The sequence below is a fragment of the Palaemon carinicauda genome, chromosome 13 (genome assembly GCF_036898095.1).
Source record: "Palaemon carinicauda isolate YSFRI2023 chromosome 13, ASM3689809v2, whole genome shotgun sequence".
In the NCBI taxonomy this organism is placed as follows: domain Eukaryota; kingdom Metazoa; phylum Arthropoda; class Malacostraca; order Decapoda; family Palaemonidae; genus Palaemon; species Palaemon carinicauda.
This window is the reverse complement of record NC_090737.1, coordinates 85,390,319-85,402,818: the sequence shown is the minus strand read 5'-3', so window position 1 is coordinate 85,402,818 and position 12,500 is coordinate 85,390,319.

The following is a 12,500-nucleotide window of genomic DNA, read 5'->3' as shown; positions in this document are numbered from 1 at the left end:
TTCAGTAACAAGGTCAAGAATTTGATTGGTGTGATGAAAGAACGGGTAATCGTTTCCAGGAAGATTCCAAAGATATGCTCACACTCGGCACAAAAACTAAGAACTCAATTTGAGAAAGATCAAGTTTCTTTCAGAAACTTTCAGTCGTGTGAGTGATGAGGCTCCATTTTATAGGTCCATTTAAAAGTATAAAGTAGATTCCATTCACCAAGAGAGAGGTGCAGCAACCAGTGACATGAGAAAAGCAAATTATCAGAGATGACTGGTGCCTGTTGTTGCAGCTCTTTATATCCTGCATATCACGAGAAAATTACCTGCATGAGTTCTTTAGGCATAAGAAAAAGTCTTCCCCCTCAGCCATGAAATACGTAGGGAAGCTACAATTCTGGTCAAATGTCAAAGCTTGCAAAAACTCTAGAACCCAACACACCATGACTCATACCGAGAATGTGATGCTGTTATTGTAGATGACTCCTTCCTAAGGTACAACCTTAGTTGGAAGAGCAAAATGCTGTAAGCCCAAGAACTCCAATAAGAAAAATAGCCCAGTGAGGAGCTACAATAACAGTAATGAGCATTTAAAAAAAAAAAAATTAAACCAAAACAGTATTGAAATAAATCTCTCATATACAAGCTATTAAAAGTAGAAAGAAAAAATAGAGGAAGAGAATTAAGATATATTAGTGTGCCAAAGACCGTGGCAGAATCCTGGTACAGTAGCTTTGGTACTACTAAGGACTAATATCTTTCTCCTTGAAGAGCTGCTTACCACATTTAAAGAGCCTCTTCCACCCCTACCAAAAGAAAAGTAGACACTGAACATCTACAGCGCAGTATTTAACCCCTTGAACGAAGAATAATGTCTGGAAAGCTCATTGCTGTTGGGTGTATGAGGCCAGAGGAAGTGTAGAAATCATAGGCCAGACTATTCCGTGTATCTGTAGAAAAGCAAAACAAAGGGTCGTAACCACAAAGAGTCACCCAATATAGTACTCTTTGGCCATTCAAATAACCTGCCCAGGAAAAAAGCAAGCACACTAGCAGTAGTATCGAGAGAGAGAGAGAGAGAGAGAGAGAGAGAGAGAGAGAGAGAGAGAGAGAGAGAGAGAGAGAGAGAGAGAGAGATTGCATTTATGAAATATCCGAGGTCCTCGGATAATGACCAGCTTTCTCGAGAGTTTGAACATTAGTTTTTTTTTTTTTTCGGGAGAAGCATAGACAAATGAAAAGTCTCTGAAATATTTATAATAGAGTAAAGGATTCAACTAGGTATAAAAACAATTGGAATTTTTTTTTTAGGATACTTGTTACAATTTTTATATTCATAGTTCAGTGTGAGAAGATCGTATAAAATCGAATATTTTTGTATCTTGTCACTCAAGGGATTTATACTGTGAGATGTTATTTGTGCCAGTGAAATAGAATATGTGCTCTCTGAATATTCATCACTCGAATGTCTTGCCTTTCTCCTTAGGGATTTACCCGAGTGTGGCTTGTGATAACATGGTACACGTTATATGTTTCCTGTTATAAATTATATATTATAAATTTTTCCTTTGAGTCGCCATTGATCAAAGAATATCATGACTGGTCTCTTTCATTGGGATCGGTATTGATAATGATTAGATATGCATGTTAGTCGATGTGCTGTTGAAGGATATTCATTACATAATTTTTTTATGGTATATCATATAAGTTTTTTTTTTATTTGAGTATAATGCCATGAAATTAGGTAGTTTTCCATTATCTTTAAAAGGTGCTTGATCGTTTTAAAGATAATTTTAGGAAAGTATGTGAAGATTTGAATGAATCAGTCATACCACCATATCTATACATTGCGATAACAATATTCTCTGAAATAACATATAGATTTATTTGTGGATGATCTTCGCTACATATTTTTATTAATAAATACTGTTACCGTTCCGCTTTTATTCTTTCATTGGAGCCAATGTCAGTTGATTGACGACGAATGCTCGAGTCACATTAGCTAGAAAGGAAAAAAGATAGGTGTTGATTATGATATTTGACTTATAATATGCTTAAGGCTACATCCTTAGAGACGATAGAGATTATATATAATTATTTTCTGATAAAATAACGATTTTTTTTCGGATATCCCCTGGTTAAATATGCTATCAAATAATATTAATGAAATAATTATCAATAGTTCTGCTTTCATTGTTGTTATTAGTGTCATAATCATATTACCTAATGAAATGGCATTCTAGGGTGCATATACTTTCTTTACATAATTAATCCTGTTCTAACAAGGAAGGCATAAAGAAGTTCTACCATATAATTTATAATTATAAGAAAACAAAGATAAATACATCTAAGTAATTTTTTTTTTTTGGGGTGGGGGGGGTGTAAATAAGTCCTTTAGTATATATGGTTATCTGACAGATACTGATAAGACAGAATTCTGAAATTAAATTATGGAACAAAGAACTTTTCTTGAACAGCTGTTGTTAGCATTCACAATACACCAAATAAAAAAGAAAATATTTAGCGATTGTAAGCAAAATATGTTGAGTTCTTGTAATAGATTCATATTTGAATGGGAAGTTGAAATTCTTTCTTTCCAGATAAAAAATAAACAAATTTATTTTTATTCTCTGCTGCTCAGCCTCTTCAATCATAGTGTCTCCTCTAGGGAATTAGGAGCAAAGCTGGTATATTGTTCTAGAATAGGAATGTTATATTGTATCTTTGTTCTAAACAAAGTACACTAGCGCATCTGTGCCAAGTGCAAAAGGGAGAAAAGGCTTCATTGTAGTAATTACTCTCATTGTATATTATATAAACTAAATAGAAATAAATAATGGATTGTTTTATATGTGTATTTCTAGAACGTTTATAAAATAATAATGCTGTTCCATATATGAATGATTATTCTTACATTGCTCCCATATAATAATTTTTACGAAATTTTTATAATTTCTCATAGTTAGGAAAACTGAGACTTAAATTGAATATGAAAATTATTTACATGAGTATTCAATATCATAGTCTTATACGACAACTTAATTTTTCAATGAAACTTGATGGTCATTTGTGAATTTATTTATCAAATGGTATGAGCACTAACCTGAAGGAGTTGTACCAACCGTGTGTCACACAATTGTACATAATTCCTTTTGTATATATTATGCTTGTATCTTCGCTCTTTCCTCGCAAAAAAACGAACATGAAAATTCATGTGTGCTTTTCTCCTCTGTAACATTGTTAATATTTGAACATGAAAATCCTTGTTGCTTTAAGATTATGTATATAAGGGAGTGTGTTCTCTAATAAACAACTCAGTTGATTGCATCCTGCCTTTGAGTCATAACCTCTCTCTCTCGGCACCGTCACATTTGTGACCCCGGAAGTCGACTCGCGCCCACTGCCTTCCACCCCCACCTCCCTCGCCCCTCCATCGTTGGTACTATGACGGACTCTACTACAGCAGTTGGCGCTGCGGCCGCCCCATTGAAACTTTCACCGTTCGCCAGCGGAGAGGCATTTGCTTGGTTTCAGCGCGCTGGAGTCCAGTTTCGCATCAACGGCGTGACTCGCTCAACCACCAAAGCAGATTATGTTCTCGCGGCGATACCCGAGGACACCTTCCCGGAAATATCCGACTGGCTTTGTGAACAAGGAGACACGCCAATAGAGTATGACGCCCTTAAAAAATACCTTTTGCAGCAGTACTCACCGTCGCCAGCCGCCCGTGTAGCAAAGCTTATTCAGCTCTCGAAACAACCGTTGGGAGACCAAAGGGCTTCGCTTGCCCTCAGGGAAATGACCAGTATCGCTCGCCTTCAACCTGACACAGACGGCTCTCCTCGTGAGGTGAACCTACTTCGTGCCCTTTGGATACGCCATTTACCCGGACCTATACGCGCTGCCATACCCGATGTCGATAGTGTACCCATAAAGGACTTGATGACCAAAGCCGACGCCCTTATGGACAGCCACTTCAAGACCTCCATCAACGCCTCCACCCCTGACGAAGAGGATGCCTATTCAACGTCAACTGAAGCTGACATGAATACCATAGGACATACACGCCCACACCGTGACGTGCCGAAGCAGAGACAAAGCCGCCCACCACCCACCAATCGCTCCTGCCCCAACAAACGACTTCTACAGCCACTTAGTACCTCCCATCCGCTGCAGTTTTGCTACTACCACTTCAGATTCGGGGCAACTGCGAAGAAATGTGCCGAGGATTGTCAGTGGCCAAAAAACGTGTGAGTAGGCCATCGCTCGTGGCGGTGGCCTCCCGTGTTTCTAATCTTTTCTTTTTACAGGATGCAGGAACGGGCGTGCGATTTTTGGTAGACACGGGTGCTTGTCGTTCTCTTTTGCCAAGGAAACTCTTCAAGACACAACGTAGTCTGTCTACATCTGCCGACGTCCGCTTGGTAGCTGCCAACGGATCTGCAATCCCCACCTATGGTTACGAGAACCTCATATTATCGTTAGGAAACGGTAAATTAAATTGGAAGTTTCTCGTTGCTGACGTCACCATGCCAATCCTCGGTGCGGATTTCCTCTCTCATTTCCACCTTCGGGTCGATGTCGCCCACCGACGATTGGTCAACGCAGACTCGTACTTGTTGACACCTCTTCAACCCGCCCCCTTTAACCTCACTCTCCACATTAGCGCACCAACGGATGCCTACGCCCACCTCCTCACGTCGTACCCGGAAGTTTTCCGTCCAGAACTTCGCCAAACGCCCACGGTTCCTGCCAAGCATGGTGTTTATCACCATATCAAGACGACGGGACCCCCAGTCTTCGCAAAATTCAGACGTCTGGCACCGGGACGATTGGCAGCCGCCAAACAGACGTTCGCCGAAACGGAGGAAATGGGCCTTTGCCAAAAGGCCTCCAGCCCATGGTCGTCACCCTTACACATCGTTCCGAAGAAAGACGGCTCCCTCCGTCTGTGCGGGGATTACAGGCGCCTGAACATGCAAACAGAACCGGATCACTACCCCCTCCAAAACATTGCCGATGTGACCTCCTACCTGCACAAAGCATAGGTTTTCTCAACGCTCGATCTCCAGAAGGGGTATTATCAGGTGCTTATGAACCCAGAAGACATCCCCAAGAATGCCATCACCACTCCGTTTTGTACATACACCTTCAATTACTCCTGTTTTGGCCTTCGTAATGCTGGGGCCACGTTTCAACGCCTCATGGATGGCATCTTAGGGGACCTCCCTTTCTGTGTACGTTATGTGGACGACATACTTGTTTTCTCCTCCTCAAAAGAGGAACACCTCCGTCACCTGCGCATCGTGCTCGACCGCCTGCAACAAAACGGCCTTGTAGTCCGGTACGACAAGTGTACCTTTGGTGCCAACGAAGTGTCGTTCTTAGAGCACCACATCACTCCTGAAGGTGTCCACCCCCTCCCTGAGAAGGTAGCAGCCGTTCAGAACTTCCCCGTGCCCTCGACAGTCAAAGCTCTGCAGGAATTCTTGGGCATGATCAACTATTATCACCGTTTTCTGCCAGCCATTGCCGCCACTCTTGCTCCCCTCTACGCCTCCCTCAAGGGCAAGCCAAAGGACCTGAAGTGGGGTCCCCTTCAAGAAGCAGCCTTCTGCAATGCAAAGAAGGCCCTATCAACTGCTGCGGCTCTCACTTTTCCTATCCCACATGCCCCTCTCCTTCTCTCCACTGATGCCAGCGACGTCGCTATTGGTGCAGTACTCGAGCAGGTGGTCAACGGCTCGCCCCGCCCATTGGCCTTCTTCAGCAGAAAACTGTCCAAGGCAGAATCGGGTTATTCTACCTTCGATCGAGAATTGCTGGGGGTGCACTTGACTGTCCGTCACTTTCGCCATTTCTTAGAAGGTACGCCCTTCGTCATTCGCACAGACCACATGCCTCTGGTGCACGCCTTTACTCGACAGTCCGACGCCTGGTCCGCCCGTCAAGGCCGACATCTCTCCGCCGTGGCTGAATACAATTGCACACTTCAATACGTCCCTGGGAAAATAAATCCTGTTGCCGATGCCCTGTCAAGAAACACGTGGGCTGCCGTTCAACTGGGATTGGATTACAACGCCCTGGCTGAAGCCCAACGACAGGATCCAGAGTATCAAGCATGTAGGACATCCTGCACGTCCCTCCGTTGGGAAGACTTTCCCTTCGAAGACTCCAACACCACCCTCCTCTGTGACGTCAGTACTGGCAGACCGCGACCTTGGATTCCTGCTCCCATGCGCCGACAGGTGTTTGATATCATTCACGGCCTTTCACATCCTTGTGCCGTTCTACTGCACAGATGCTGAAGGCAAAGTTCATTTGGCACGGCATTTCTAAGGATGCTATGGATTGGGTCCGCGCCTGTACTTCTTACCAAACTTCCAAAGTACATCGACACACAGATTCAGTAGTGGGCAGCTTTCCTCAACCTCAGCGTCGTTTTGCACACATTCACGTCAACGTTGTAGGCCCCCTACCCACATCACAAGAACATCGTTACCTGTTTACCATCATCGACCGCTCCACCCGTTGGCCTGATGCCATTCCCATGGAAACTGCTACGTCCGCCTCATGTACATCTGCCTTACTCTATGGATGGATTGCAAGATTTGGTATCCCTGAACATAATACTTCTGACAGGGGAACCACTTTCACCTCTCAATTGTGGACATCATTAGCGAATCTCCTGGGCATCACCCTACATCAGACAACGGCCTACAACCCCGCTGCCAATGGAATGGTTGAATGTTTTCATCGCACCCTCAAAGCAGCTTTGATGTCCCGCTGCAAGGATTCCAACTGGTTTACTCAGGTTCTCTGGGTCCTCCTGGGACTAAGGACCACTCCTAAAGACACCCTCGACGTCTCGGCAGCTGAAATGGTGTATGGTCGTCCCTGCCGAATTTTTTCCTTCTACAACCTCCTCCGACGATCTCCAGCGCGTACGTCACGTCGTGGGAAAATTTACTTCTTGCCGCCAGACTTACAAGCCCCCAGCAAAGCATCACATACCAACAGACCTGCACTCTGCAACGCACGTCTTCCTACGCAACGACACTACCAAGCCACCACTAACGCACCCTTACACGGGCCCTTTCATTGTGATCCGTCGCAGTCCGAAAGCATTCCTACTAAACATTCGTGGCAAAGAAGACTGGGTCTCCATTGATCGTCTAAAACCTGCTTATCTCCTGCCAGATGACCCGCCTACAGTTCGCCTCTCTAGATCAGGGCGCCCTATTTAACATGTACAGTATGTCATTTTTAGGGGGGGAGCCATGTACCAACCGTGTGTCACACAATTGTACATAATTATTTTGTATATATTATGCTTGTATCTTCGCTCTTCCCTCGCACTAAAACGAACATGAAAATTCATGTGTGCTTTTCTTCTCTGTAACATTGTCAATATTTGAACATGAAAATTCTTGTTGCTTTGAGATTTTGTATATAAGGGAGTGTGTTCTTTAATAAACAACTCAGTTGATTGCATCCTGCCTTTGAGTCATAACCTCTCTCTCTCGGCACCGTCACAGAGTGATAAAAAACTATCAGGCAAAGATACTCTGGGGCTATGGTATCCGAACATATAGGTTGATACGCGCAAATAGACTAGGAATGACGATGATTGACAAAATCAAGAAGAAAGTACCACTTACTGATATCGGAGTACCATGTGACTCCAGAGTTAAAGAGCAAGTGACGAAAAAAAAAGGATAAGTAATAACACCTGAAAATAGAAATAAAAAGGATATGGGATATGCCAGTGGAAATTATACCCATAATCAGAGGAGCACTAGATACGATCCCAAGATCCCTGAAAAGGAATATAGAAAAATTAAGGGATGAAGTAGCTCAAGGAATCATGCAAAAGTGTGTGATCTTAGAAACGGCGCATGTAATAAGAAAAGTGATGGACTAGGAACCCTACACTATAGATACCACCCAGTTGAAAAGATTGTGATAGAGGGAAACTAATAATAATAATAATAATAATAATAATAATAATAATAGTAATAATAATAATAATAATAATAATACTACTACTACTACTACTACTACTACTACTACTACTACTACTACTACTACTAATAATAATAATAATAATAATAATAATGATAATAATAATAATAATAATAATGCAATTGCTCAGTTGTTACTTTCCTCTTGGTGAGGGTACAAGAGAATCTTTAGCCATTGTAAGCAGCTCTTCTATGAAAATAGCACTCCCAAATTAAACCATTGCTCTCTTGTCTTGGGTAGTACCATAGCCTCTATACCATTGCATTCCAACATCTTGGATTAGAGTTATCTTGCTTGAGGGTACATTCAGGCATGCTGCTATATTTTTTTTTTTTTTTTTAAGTTTTCATAGCTTGTATGTGAAAGGTCTAGTTTAATATGGTTGCTGCTCGTGAAATATTCTATTTTAATGGTTTATTTTTTTGTAGATATCTTATTTTCTTGTGTCCTTTCCTCACTGGCCTATGGTTATAGCCCAGCCTGTAACAATAATAATAAGGGAAAATAATATATGAAATATTCAAAGCTGGGTTTGAATTGCTGTAGATGACCATAATTCATTGCTATATGGCATGACCGCGATTAAACAGTTGATGTAAATTACAGCATATGATATATATATATATATATATATATATATATATATATATATATATATATGTGTGTATATCTCTCTCTCTCTCTCTCTCTCTCTCTCTCTCTCTCTCTCTCTCTCTCTCTCTCTCTCTCTCTCTCTCTCTCTATATATATATATATATATATATATATATATATATATATATATATATATATATATATATATATATATATCTTTTATATTTGAGTAATTGGTGCCAGTATTGTTCGGTCACTGGTTTCTGGAAAACAGATTCAAATTCAGATAACACCTTTTCATTTGTCTCTTGCTTTTGAAAATCTAGTTAAAAGTGTCTTGTTTCAGTTCAAGTTTCATCAGAATATATGTTCACCATAACGCCAAACAGGCAAGCCCAATCTCCCAATTTGGTGCCCAACCACATTAGTGCCCTCCCCAGTGAACATGTTAAACTTACGGTCCCAGCCGGAATAGATCTGCTACCATGCGAATGCTAGACGAATGAATTACCACTGTACTATCAAGGAGGCTCACCAACTGGTCTCTTACTCTCTTTTTTAATTGTGTTATAGTTATTACATATATTTTCTTTTCTTATCAATTACGCTGCCTTTTGTTTCTCCAACGTACTATTTTGCCAATCTTCCTGCATACGAAATCATAACTGTATAGAGTTTGTACTGGAAATATTTAATTTTCTCATTGACTTCCCCTTCTTCATCACACCAGTGGTTATTTGTATTCTCTTCTCTAGTATTTTATTGAAACTTCCTTTTCAATGATTCTGTTTTTTGTGTTTTTTAATATTCACCTCATTTCTTCAAAATCTTGGCCGTATTTTTCTTCTTTCATTCTCCTTTTTTAATCTTATCTATATCTTTGCCCTTTTATCCACAAAAAAGTGACCGAGATTAATTTTCCGCCAGTCTTCTTATCATGTCATTCATCAACCAGCTAATACATATGATCTCTACTAAAATGATATATTGAATTCGACATTCCCCAATACGCCTATTGCTTAGTATCCTCATGGGGATTCTTTTTGGACGACAAAATATTTCTTATATTGAGACCTCAATGATGACAAGCCCTTCTTTTATATTTTTTCCGGGAATTCTTACTTATTTACTCAATTCTAATGCCCAAAACATTTCTTTCACAATAATCTCACTTTTACTCCAAAGTCATTTCCTTTCACAGTTGGAATTTCTTCTGTCACAAATCTATGTGCCTGCAATGCTGCAATGTACTACAACAACTAATGCGATTCTTTTAAATATCTGTATGTATAACCCTTTGTTTCATATATCATATGCATATAATAATTATTTTAAACTTTTCCAACCCTTAACATATTGCTGATTAAATTTTTGCCATTATTGCTTTAGAATCACTTGATCCAACAATTATCTAAACATTAGCCCTTCAGATATTCTGTTCAAGTGATATTTTAAGTAGAAAAGTTACGGATTATAACAATAATAATAATAAAAAAAACATTTATATATACCAATGACCTCTGGAAATTATGACCATATGTCATTTAAAGCTTATATCCTCAAACCAAAAGTCAAAACTCTTTATTACTTAAACTTCTACATTGGATAAATCATAATTATATCTTACACTATAGCTTCTCTCACTGCTAAAGCTATGCAAATAAATAAAAAAACACTCCAGAAACGCAATGATAGACTATAGACACCTCATATATCCTAATAGGATATAAAGCTCTGACACTAGAAATGACAGCTCAATTTGCAACATCAATTATATGTTCAGTAAACCGCTGTCGGTGTCATTTCCAATTAAAGAATATATTTGAAGAAATCCACTTAACATGTCCCGGTTGAATGTCATTTGGCGAGTTATATGCAATAGCATTTCTCGTTATGAATGCCAGTCAACGGTCAAAAGATACCTGAGAATCTTTAAAAAAAAATTATGTCCGTGATAGAAAATTATATATAGTCCATCAAAATATATGAAGGACAGGAGATTTTTTTGTTTTACCAATTAACAGTCTTATATTCAATTATACTCACCTGGCTCTCTCTCTCTCTCTCTCTCTCTCTCTCTCTCTCTCTCTCTCTCTCTCTCTCTCTCTCTCTCTCCTAATAATTTAGTACTGAGGAAAATAGTTAGATCTACAAATAGGGCTTCAATTACTTTTTAGAGAACTTCGCTTTAAGCATGAATAATAAAGTAAAAAAAGATTACGTGGTAATCATTCTTTATAATCATTAAAAGATACCGTTTTGCCATCACGTCCCTATATCCAAAATGAACGTTGTACCACATATATCATACATACTCGTAAAATGTAACGATATTTCTTTTTTACAATCCGCTCTCCTCCCTCGCAGTTAACAAAACCCTTTTAAGCCAGCCTTTACATGAATAAGTGTATTTGAATTTTTGTTATATTCATTCCAGGAACCTTTTATATATAAACTCGCTATCCAATAGAAAAAAATATGTTTGGGGCATTCATGTTACATATCAGTCATAGGCAAAGACACCAGTCACACAATTGGTGACATCGGGAGCATCAGCTCCTTCCGTCCTTCCCCCTCACTGCTGTCTTATTGTTTGAATATGCTGCCCTCTGACACTGACTCTTCTATCATCACCAAACCCACACAATTGCTGCCCTTCTCCAGTATAGAAGTATATTCCTGATTTGCTGAAGCACAGAAGAAGACTATGATCTTGCTGTAATTTCAGAGGACACTTTCCTGGAAATCTAAGACTAGTTTTGTGACCATGGGACACCCTAATAGTGTATAATGGCCTCGGGATTCTCTTAACAACCTCGGGATCAAAGCCCCAGGCGAATTCACACAAAAACAAGAGCTTGTCACTGGCCGGGAATCGATCCCTGGTACGGCAACTTGTAGAGACAGTGACTAAACCACTTGGCCACGAAGAAAGATAAAAGTCAATGACAATTCTGCTGTACTTATACCTGTCGAATTCAGGTGTTTTGTACTTCACCATCGTAGCTAATTTGTAGTTTGTTACTTGGCATTCGATTAATGATAAATTTTTGCACATTTAGAAGTGTTTTTTCATATTCAAATAAGCCATATATATTTTTGCTACATTATTGTCTGGATTCTCTTAACGACCTCAAGATCAAAGCCCCAGGCGAAATCACACAAAGACAAGAACTTGTGACCGGCCGGGAATCGATCCTGGTGAGGCAAACTTGTAGAAACAGTGACTAAACCACTTGGCCATGAAGAGAGATAAAAGTCAATGACACAAGCTCTTGTCTTTTTGTGATTTCGCCTGGGGCTTTGATCCCGAGGTCGTTAAGAGAATCCTGACATTAATGTAGCAAAAATATATATGGCTTATTTGAATATGAAAAAACACGTGTAAATGGGAAAAAATTTATTATTAATCGAATGCCAAGTAACAAACTACCAATTAGCTACGATGGTGAAGATGGGTTGATTTCAATTCTAAGTACAAAACACCTGAATTCGACAGGTATAAGTACAGCAGAATTGTCATTGATTTTTATCTTTCTTCGTGGCCAAGTGGTTTAGTCACTGTCTCTACAAGTTTGCCGGACCAGAGATCGATTCCCGGCCGGTCAAAAGGTCTTGTCTTTGTGTGATTTCGCCTGGGGCTTTAATCCCAATGTCGTTAAAAGAATCCAGACATTAATGTAGCAAAAATATATATGGCTTAGTTGAATATGAAAAAACACGTCTAAATGTGGAAAAATTTATCATTAATCGAATGCCAAGTAAAAAGAGGTTATATTTGTTTATGTGTCTGTGTGTGTGTATATGTGTGTGTGTCTGTAAAAAATGATAGGCCATAATACTACATTTTACATCAATATTATCATTCTAAGTTTGGTTTATTGTTTCTAGTG